Source organism: Gallus gallus, chromosome Z (assembly GCF_016699485.2).
Source record: "Gallus gallus isolate bGalGal1 chromosome Z, bGalGal1.mat.broiler.GRCg7b, whole genome shotgun sequence".
Classification (NCBI taxonomy): Eukaryota; Metazoa; Chordata; class Aves; order Galliformes; family Phasianidae; genus Gallus; species Gallus gallus.
In genome coordinates, this window is record NC_052572.1 from 49,449,361 (window position 1) to 49,459,931 (window position 10,571).

Here is a 10,571-nt window from a genome sequence, read left to right on the forward strand (position 1 = left end):
AGCTGCACAGCAGTGAGAAGCAAGTCAGGTGCCTGGCCTCAAAAAAGGAAAAGTTGGGGAGAAAGTACACAAAAGAAGCAACCTGTTAAAAGACAATATTGTCATGGTTTTATGATTTTTGATTATCAGTTTTCCACATCACAACATCATGCAGTGTACTGGGAGTTAAAGAGCAAATGCTTTAGTTCCGGGTACCTGTCTGGAAGGGAAGAAGAACTACATTCCCCAAGAGCCTTTTCGAGTACTGTTATCATTCCTGCTCAAGGGAACAGATATAAGGGCGCAGGTCATCTGACTCGGCCCTCTTCTCGTCTCGCCGTGTTCCCTGTCGGATCAGCTCGCTACTGCTGCGCCCGACTGCACACAAGGCTTCAGTATTAGCGTAAGGCCTTTGGCTCTCGGACAATCTTTCCCTCAATTATTTTTGATTTATATTGTTTTATAGTGTGTTATCTTACATTCTGATACTATATTTAGTAAAATTAGTTTGTTTCTCCTCAGATTGTTGTTGCTGTTTTTAATTATTTTGGGGTCCCCTGTTTCCCTTCCTGGAGGTGCAGATTTTGCGAAATACCTCCGCCCCACTAGTCATGGAACCGGGCCGGACCAGCCCTTAAACCGTTGACAAATATATATATATATATATATTTCAAATTGGAGGAGAACAATATTTCATTCATGTGACCTTCATGAAAGCAATGACAGAGAAATATAAAAACAAGCAAACAAACAAACAAACAAATACATTTTCCCTTGACAAAGAGTACTTTTAATAAAAAGTAATGTTACAACTTAGGGTTTCTGTGAGTTCAAATTGGTAAAATATTGAGCCACCAACATGAAAAACATCCTCCAGAGTACAGAGGAGAATGTGCAGTCTGCTCCCCATTAATGCTACAGCATTCAGGTGAGAGACAGTTACTCCTTGCCACAGCTATCTTGTGTTGTTTAATTCAGGGACATAGGCAAGTATACACAGATGGAAGAGTGAAGATTTTTCTTTTGCTTTGTCCTTTTTTTTTTTTTTTCCTTTCTTCCTTTTTCTGTTTTGGCTAATGTTTTCAAAGAAGCATAAAAAGAGAGGAACCCAATCTCACTGAATTTCTCCACACATTTATGGAATGCATTTATACTTGAAGGCATCACATACAGAGATGCTACAAGGTTATTAATCATAGAATTATATTATTATACATATTATAAATATATATTGTTTTGGAAGGGATTCCAAGGGTTGTCAAGTTCCAGCCCTCCTGCCACCTGTAGGGCTACTAAGTTCCAGATCTGGTAGTAGGACAGGTTGTCCAGGGCTTCATCCAACCTGGTCTTGAACACTTCCAGAGACAGAGAATCCACAACCTCTCTGGGCAGTCTATTCCAGCACCTTACCACCCTTTCTGTGATGGGAACTTCCCCCTGACATACAAATTAAGTCAAAATCCAACAAAGTTTGCTGTTGTATCTATGTATTTATGATACACTTTTTTGGTATTCATATTATCCAGAACTTCAGCTTTCATTTTTTTTGGTGAAATTAGTATCTGACAAATTCTCATCATTGTGAAGTTAAACAGGTCAAAAGTAAACTAAATGTACCTAGGTAGGAATTTACAGACAGATTTATTTAATGAGGTGTGAACAGCCTCACTGTTCTTTGGACTGTCAGCTGTAAAACTGCATGTTAAATTTTGAATGTTCCATTCTACTTTCTGGAAACTCAGAAATATAAAAGCATAGAGGGAAGAATAGAGCAGTACATCAGAAAAGCAATAGAAGATGGAGAAATAAATAGAAACCAAATTGTAACCAAGACTAAAAGTAGTCTAAGTTGAAGACTTTTCATGGAGCAATCTCGCATTCAATGAAAATGAATTATTAAAATTAAAATAATGCTGAAGTCACTTACTGTTTTTAAGAAATTTATTTTCTTTTCAATAAATATAGATGATATCTGGTGAAACTGTTGTGAACTCTGTTCAGAAACAAGCCATGCAACCCTGAACATACGTGCTAGCTAATAGTCTGTAACTCAAAGCAGCACTGAGCCCTTCCCACAAAATGTGTTAGAGACCTCTGGGATACAATTAAATTGAAGGAACCTTAGAAAACTCCAGAAGGCATGTTCAACTGTCCTAATTTCAGTGGATTTATTCTGTTCTCTTTAGGACTCTTCACAGCAGTATGCCAAGAGCCGGAGGCTTTGGTTAGCCAACTAAAAAGGGCAAAAGCTATTTCTTCTGTATTGTAGCTTTGCTGGATGGAAAGCTGAAGTTCCTCCCCTGCTATATTCTTTGGAAGGTACTCTTTTTTAACAGTCAGTGGAGGCCAGCTTCTGCCCACTGTAGCTCTGCATTTTTTTCCTTTCTGATGCCAGCCCAGAAGAGGCAAAGGGTCATTCTACATTACTTTGGTCTGTTTTAGTAGACTGAGGCAAAATTTTCCTTTGAAAAGGTAAATTAGACAAAGAATATACTGTGGATCCCAGCAGAAATTTACTCAGACTTCTATGTTCTGTGTTAGTATTTGCACTGACAGTGATAGCAATGATGTTTCAATTGTGTTTTGCTGGAAAAAAAAAAAAAAAAAAAAATCTGCATTATTATATGTGTTATCTCATTACAGGTGAAAGAACCTAAACAAAGTTCTTGGTCTGTAACTCCCTCATCTACAGATGGTGATCAAAAGTGAAGATTCCATAATCTAAACAGTATGATAATTATTAAATATTCTGTTAGCAACAGATTTACCAAGTGAATATGAAGTCTTAACATTCAGAATGCTGTAATCCAAGTTACTTCTGATGTTGCACATATCATAGTACTTCTTATTTCATTACTTTATTGTGTTTCATGTTAGAGATTGCTATATACCACCTTTACACAGATACAAATGTATTATATATTTTTAAGGTAGGCACTTCTCTAAATTGAAATAATACTGCATGGATTTTCAGTCCAATTGAATTGTTTGGTTTGTTATGATGTATATGAGAACTTTCAAAAAGCTAGGTGATTTTAGTTTAACTTGATCATACTGTGCAATGTTTTGCTTTACTTGCATGACATGATTACTACATTACAACGACCTGCTTTGAATTAAGATAGTAGTTAGAATTAAGATGTATCTGAGCCACTTCAACAAACAGCAGAAACAAACAACTCAGCCTCATATTCACTACAAAGATTTGAGTCTATTATCTCTACCCTAAATCAGTGTGTCATATACTGATCACAGTGACTATGACCATAGTCTAATACTGGTAGGTGCTTGCAAAATTCCATGGAACTTAAATCTACCCTAGAACTCTTTATCAATTTAAAAAAGTCTTGTCTTGAAATAACACTTGATTAAGCTTCTAATACTTATTTACGTACATATGAGCAAAGATTTGTTCTTTATTTTGACTCACAGAATGGTACTACCAAGGATGAGGAAAAGGCTGAGGTACTTATGTCTTCTTTGCTTCTATCTTTAATAGTTTGACAAGTTATCCTCAGTACTCTGTCCCCTGAGCTGGAAGAGAGGAATGGGAAGCAGGATAAATCCCCAATAATTTAGGAGGAACTAGTGACCTGCTACTCCACCTATACTATCATAAGTCTATGGAGCCTGATGGGATTCACTTCAGACTACTGAGGAATCTGATAGAAGTTATTCCCAAACCACTTTCCATCCTTTATCAACAGCAACTGGGGATGTCCCAGATGAAATGAAACTTGCTGATCTGATGTTTGTCCACAAGGAGGGACAGAAGGATGATCCACAGAACTACAGGCCTCTCAGTCTGAACTTGATATACCAGAAGGTGATGGAGCAGATTATCCTGAGTGTGATTACATGGGATATGAGGGACACCTAGGGCATCAAGGCTAGCCAGAATGGGTTCTTGAAAAACAGGTCCTGCTTGATCAATCTGATCTCCTTCTGTGACCATGTGACACACCCAGTAGATCAGGGAAAAGTTGTGATTGTAATCGACCTAGATTTTAGTAATGCCTTTTACACTGTCTCCCACAGAATTCTCCTGAAGAAATTGGTAGCCCATGGACTGGACAGGTTTACCTTAGTCTGGGTAAAAAAATGGCTGGATGGCAGGGTCCAGAGAGTGGTGGTAAATGGATTTAAAACCACTTCTCATCTGTCCAGTCACTAATGGTGTTCTTCAGGGGTCAGTGTTAAGGCCAGTCCTGTTTAATGTCTTAACTGATAATCTGGACAAGGTATTGAGTGCACCCTCAATAAGTTTGCCAACTGGGAGGAAGTGTTCATGTGCCTGAAGATAGGGAGGCCCTGTTGAGAATTCTGGATAGCGTAGATCACTGGGCAGAGGCCAGTAGTATGAGCATCAGCAAGATGAAGTGCAAGATCACTTCAGTCACAACCATACCCAATGCTACAGGCTCAGAGACTGGCTGGAAAGCTGCACAGAGGAAAAGGATCTGGGATTGGTGCTCCACAGCCAGCTGAACACGAGCCAGTAGTGCACCCAGGTGGCCAAGATGGCCAATGGCATCCTGGTTTGTATAAGAAACAGCGTAGCCTGGAGGACTAATGAGGTGATTGCCCCTTTGTACTTGACACTGGTGAGGCTGGACTGCAAGTACTATGCTTGGTTTTGGCCCCTCACTACAGCAGAGGCATTGTGGTGCTGGAACATATCCAGTGAAGGGTAACACAGCTAGTGAAGGGTCTGGAACACAAATTGTATGAGAAGAGGCTGGAGTAACTGGGATTGATTATTTTGGAGTAGAGGCTAATGGGAAACGCTATTGCTCTTTACAATTGCTGGAAAGGAAGTGGGATTCAGCCTCTTTTTCACAGATAACTAGTGATAAGACAAGAAGTAATGGCTTCAAGTTGCACCGAGGGAGTTCCAGTTTGGGTATTAGGAAAAAGTCCTTCTCAGAAAGAGTTGTAGTGTATTGCAGAAGACTGATCAAAGGTGTGGTGGAATCACCATCACTGGAAGTTTTCAAGAAACACGTAGATGTGGCACTAAGTAACAGGGTTTGGTGGGCATGGTGGAGATAGGTTGATGACTGGATTAGATAATCCTAGAGGTCTTTTCCAAACTTAATGTCTCTGTGATTCTATGTTTTATGTTGGAATAGATCTCCAGAGGACATTCGAGAAAACCCTCTGCCATACCTAAATATCTATCTGAAATGCACAGCCAAAAGATCTATGTATTGTTTTTCATTTGTCTAGTTATCTGTTGAGAAAATAGTGTACAAATATGATTGTATATGTTGATTGACTCCTGCCAAAATTGTGATTGAAATAATACACAGTGGAAGTCCACAAAGATGATAAAGGGCCTTGAACATCTCCTGCATGAGGAATGGCTAAGTAACCTCAGTCTATTCAGCCTGGGGAAAAGAAAATTGAGGGGGGTCTGATTAACATTTATAAATGTCTAAAAGGAGATGGGAGGCAAATGAATGAGAACAGGCTCCTCTTGGTGGTGCATAGTGATAGGACAAGGAGTAATAGCCTAAAACCTGAACACTGGAAGTTCCGTGCAAACATGAAAAATAAATTCTTTACAGTAAGGGTGTAAGGAAGAGATTGCCCAGAGAGGTTGTGGAGTCTCCTTCAATGGAGATGTTCAAGATCTGTCTGGATGCCTACCTGTGCCACTGACTGTAGGGTATCTGCTTTTGCCAGGGGTGTTAGATGATGATCTCTTGATGTCCATTCTGACCCCTGCAATTCTGTGATTCTGTGAGTACAGGAAGCTGTTATCTTAACTCAGATCCTGTCTTCTGCTGTTGTTAGAGAAAACTCTAAAAACTGATCAGGTTGAGTTTCTATGGGTAAGGAGAGGGCTAACAAGGCTGATGTCATGGTGGGATTGCTATAAACTACCGAATCAGAGTGAAGAGACAGATGAAGCATTCTAAAAGCAGCTGGCAAAAGTTGCATGGCTGTTAGCCCTTGTTCTCATAGAGAAGTTCAGCTTGCGTGATGTATACAGGAAACTCAGTACAGCACAGAAGAAGCAATCTAGAAGATTTCGAGGCTGTGGGGAAGATAGCTTCCTGATGCAAATGGTAAGAAAGCCTCGCAGGGAAGGTGCCCCACTAGTCCTGCTGTTCATAAACAGAGATGGACTGGTGGAAGATGTGGAGGTCAGGAGCTGTCTTGGACAGAACAACCAGGAAATGATGAAGTTCTCTATTCTTGATGAATTCAGGAAGGGGGGCAGCAAAACGGCTACCTTGGTCTTCTGGAGGGCAGACTTTGAACTATTCAGGACACTGGTAGGGAGGGGAGGGGAGTCAATCTTGAAGAGTAAGGGAGTCTAGGAGGGTTAAATACTCCTCAAGAAGAAGGTCCTAGAAGAGCAGGCTGACCTGTGCTTAAGAAGAGCTAGCAGGGAAGAAGACTGATATGGATGAGCAGGAAACATTAACTGAGGCTCCAGGAGAAAAAGAGAGTCTAGTTCCTGTGGAAGAAGGAACAGCAACTAGGCGAGGGTACAAAGAAGTTGTTAGAATATGCAGGGAGAAAACTAGAAAGGTAAAAGCCCAGCTTGAAATTAGCCCAGCCATTGTAGTAAAAGAACAAAAAACTATTTTGCAAACATATTAACAGAAAGAAGAGGGTTAAGGAGAATCCCCAGCCTTTACTGGGTGTGATGGGGAACATGACCACTGAGAATAAGGAAAAGGCTGAGGTTCTCAATGCATTCTTTACATCTGTCTGTAAAAGTCAGACCAATAATCCTTGGCATACCCTACCCCCTGACCTGGAAGTCTGGGATAGGGAACAGAATAAACCCAAAATGATTCAGGTGGAAACAATTGGAGACCTATTACTCCACCTGGACTTTCACAAGTCCACAGGAACAGAAGGGATCCACTAGAGAGTGCTGAGGGGGCTGTCAGATCTGTGGAACTACAGGCTGTCATCCTGACCTTGGTGCTAGGGAAGGTTATGGATCGAATCATCTTGAGGGAGATCGCAAGTGTGGGACCACGAGGATCTCAGGCCCAGCCAGCATGGGTTCATGACAGACAGGTCCTGCTTGACCAAGCTGATCTCCTTCTCTGATCAAATGATGCACCTGGTGAGTGATGGAAAGGCTGCTGGCATAGTCTACCTAGACTTCAGCAGAGCCTTTGGCACTGTCTTCCACAGTATTCTCCTGGGGAAGCTGGCAGCCTGTGGCTTGGACAGGTACACTCTTTGCTGGGTAAAAAACTGACTGTAGGGTTGGGCCCAGAGAGTGGTGGTGAATGGAACTAAATCCAGCTGGTCATGAGTGATGTAACACAGGGGTCAGTATTGAGGCCTGTCCTGATGACTGGGTGAGGGGATAGAGGTTACACTCAGTAAGCCTGCAGATAACATCAGGCGGGTAGGAAGTATTGATCTATGTAGGGGTAGGAAGGCCCTTCAGAGGGATCTGGACAGGCTGAAGAGCTGCACTGAGGCCAATGGGATGAAGTTCAACTTGATTAAGTGCCAAGTGCTGCATTTTAGTTGCCATAACCCCAGGCAATGCTACAAGCTTGGGTAGAGTGACTGTAAGACCATGTGGGAGGAATGGATCTGGGAGTGTTGGTCAGTGATCAGCAGAACATGATCTAACAGTGTGATGAGGTGGCCAAGAAGGCCAATGGCATCCTGGTTAGCATCAGAAATAACTCTGCCAGCAGGAGCAGGGAACTAATTGTCTCCTTATACTCAGCTTCTTGAGGCACACCTTGAGTACCATGCTCAGTTTTGGGCCCCTCTCTACAGAAGAGACACTGAGGCCCTGGAGTATGTCCAAAGAAGGGAAACAAAGCTGGTGAGGTCTGGAGCACAAATCCTTTGAGGAGTGGTTGAGGGAACTGAGGCAGTTTTTTTTTTTTTTTTTTTTTTTTTTTTTTTTTTTTTTTTTTTCTGAAGGAGACTGAGGGAAGACCTTATACATCTCTACAGCTATCAGAAAGGAAGTTGTGGTGTAGTGGGTGTCCACCTCTTCTGCCAGGTAATTAGTGATGACAGATAACGTCCTTAAGTTATACCAGTGAAGGTTCAGGTTTGGGTATTGGGAAAAACTTCTTTCTCAGAAAGAGTGTTGATATGATGAAACTGGCTACCTGGGGAGGTGATGGAATTACTGTCCCTGGAGATTTTCATGAGGTATATTGTGGCACCGAGGGACATGGCTTAGTGAGCATGGTGGTGATGGATTGCCATTTAGACTAGATAATCTTAGAAGTCTTTTCCAATTGTAATGATTCTGTGACTCTATGATTATGTGATTCTATGTATCAGGTGTTTTTGGGGGGAATATTTCAGTCCTATTTCAGGAAAGTGTATATTTTTTAAAATCTTGAAATCATATGCTATTTTTTTATGGTTTTAATCATCTTTGAAATTATAGGAATTTAAATTACAGAAAATGAACTCCAGAGACCTCATATTACATTGAATCATCAAATAGTCTAAATAATCTAATATTTGAATAATCTTACTCTCCCTTCCATGAAATTAATCTATCTTGATAGTCTTATTTAAGAACCAGTATTATATATATATATATACATATTTCTAGATTACTCTCTCTAAGTGAAGTGTAGTAGCCATTAATCGAAGATTTACAGGTTTGGGAATACCAGCATATCTAGATAAAATTTGAGTAATTACTTGCTTCTGCTCTAGGTCACAGGTAAACATTTGAGTTAAAATGTTTGTCTTTTTTTCCTGATTTTAGAAAAGTTAAGAAAAAATACACTGAAGGTTTAAGAATGAAATGCATTTCTATGTGCTAATCTAACTTTTACTTATAATGAGAAAATAAATTACATGAGGAACAAGAAGTGACTATACAGGGTTTAGGTAGTCTAATGGGTATTTGTTTCTTGCTAGAATTTCTATTAAGTCTGATAAACAAATCTCTTTCTGGAACATTCACACCATGATAGTTGAGAGTATTCAAACTATACATTTGTCTGTTCCTCTCTTCTCCTCCATGTTTGGAATGAATTGGCATAAGTATGTGAAACATAATGTCTTAAAACTAGACCCAGAGGAAAAATCCACTGTGGTTTGAACCACAGCTTTTTGCTTCATTTGAGGAATAAATGACACATACATTATGAGAAGTTATTCTAAACTGTTGTATTATACATATTCATTATATGGTCATTTTCTCTGTTTAAACTGATGGTGACTAGCCTATATATTTTTCCTTCTGAAACTGTTATTTTATCTTTCTCAATTGTTTTTCTAAATGAACAACAGGTTACAGTGTGTTATAGAAAATTATTAATAAAATTATTAATCTGCTGAAAACATCTGTGTTTTTTTTTCTTCCCAGAGCAAAACATGATAGTTACTTGAAATCCCTTCTGCTTCAAAACAATTACTATAGGTCCTCAGAAAGGTAAACACTTCAGAAATAGAAGGGAAGACAGTCATCTGGGATTTTTTTTTTCAATTAAATAATCACAACATAGAACCTTTGTCAGGAAACTCCTTACAAAACAGATTTTTTGGCAGAATTCAAATGATAGAAACCTAACTCAGAAAGGACTGAAACACAACAGATGAGAGAGAAAGGGAAGAGCAGGGATTTGGTCATATGTAGCCTATCTCACAGCTGGATTCCCTAGTCAGTAGGTACAGATAATTTCTCTCATCAATCAGCATCATAATTTCTTAATTAGGTAATCAATATTTAATTACCTATTAGAAGAAATAGTTGAGAAAAAAAAAAAAAGGAAAGGAAAGAATGAAAGAAAGAAGGCAGGGAAGGCAAGTGAGAAGGAAGGAATGGAGAAAGAAAATGGTAAAACTCGGTCATGCTTTCATGTGGTTAAGGTAACTCCAGAGTTTGGGTTTCTGAGCAGGATGTGGACAAAGGGGCATGTGTATACAGAGCTCAGGTGGGGTATCTCACAGGAACTTCTGCTGGCAGCGATGCATAATCAGTAGGAGATAGTTACTATATGTGTAAGGAATCAGTGTGAAAGGATTTTCAAGCTGATAAGGAAGAATCAATAAAACATCATACTGTTCATTTCAAATGTCTTCTCATGTACAGCTTTCTTCATTTACTCCATGCATCAGTGGAAGTCACAACATACTTGGACCTACACAGAAAAAAATCGAAACAGATACCTGCTAAATTACAGTGTTTTTCAGTGCAGTTTATGGGGAATCTGTGTATATATACATGTACACATACATACATATACATGCATACATTTTTTTTATATTAATGTATTTTTATTAGTCACAGACCTAAAATAGTTTTCTTCTGTTGTTCTTGCCTAGAGGAGATTGGAACTGTACAGAAGAATATTCTTCATCCCTAGCAAATTAGATGTGCTTGCTTTTAACCATGAAACAGACTTCCTGTAGACCATACTGAATAAAGTTTAAAAAAAGAAACAAACAACACAACAAACAGAAATATATCCTGCTGTGGATATAATTGGAGACCTATACCTTGGACGTGTACCTTAGAAAAAAATACGAGAAATTAACTGCCTGCTAAATCCTTGTTTTCTTTTGCCAACAGGAAATAAGGAGTTCTAGAAAACCAACCCTCCCTCACAGTGGAGAACAGT

The 10,571-nt window shown here is 39.5% G+C and overlaps 1 long non-coding RNA gene across 1 annotated transcript; it reads left to right on the plus strand.

The window, feature by feature from the left end:
• Positions 1–300: 300 nt before the first annotated feature.
• On the plus strand, positions 301–5,236 carry LOC112530644. The gene is made up of 2 exons (XR_003072427.3): positions 301–382; positions 2,623–5,236. It is a non-coding gene; the product is annotated as an uncharacterized LOC112530644 (long non-coding RNA).
• Positions 5,237–10,571: the final 5,335 nt, after the last annotated feature.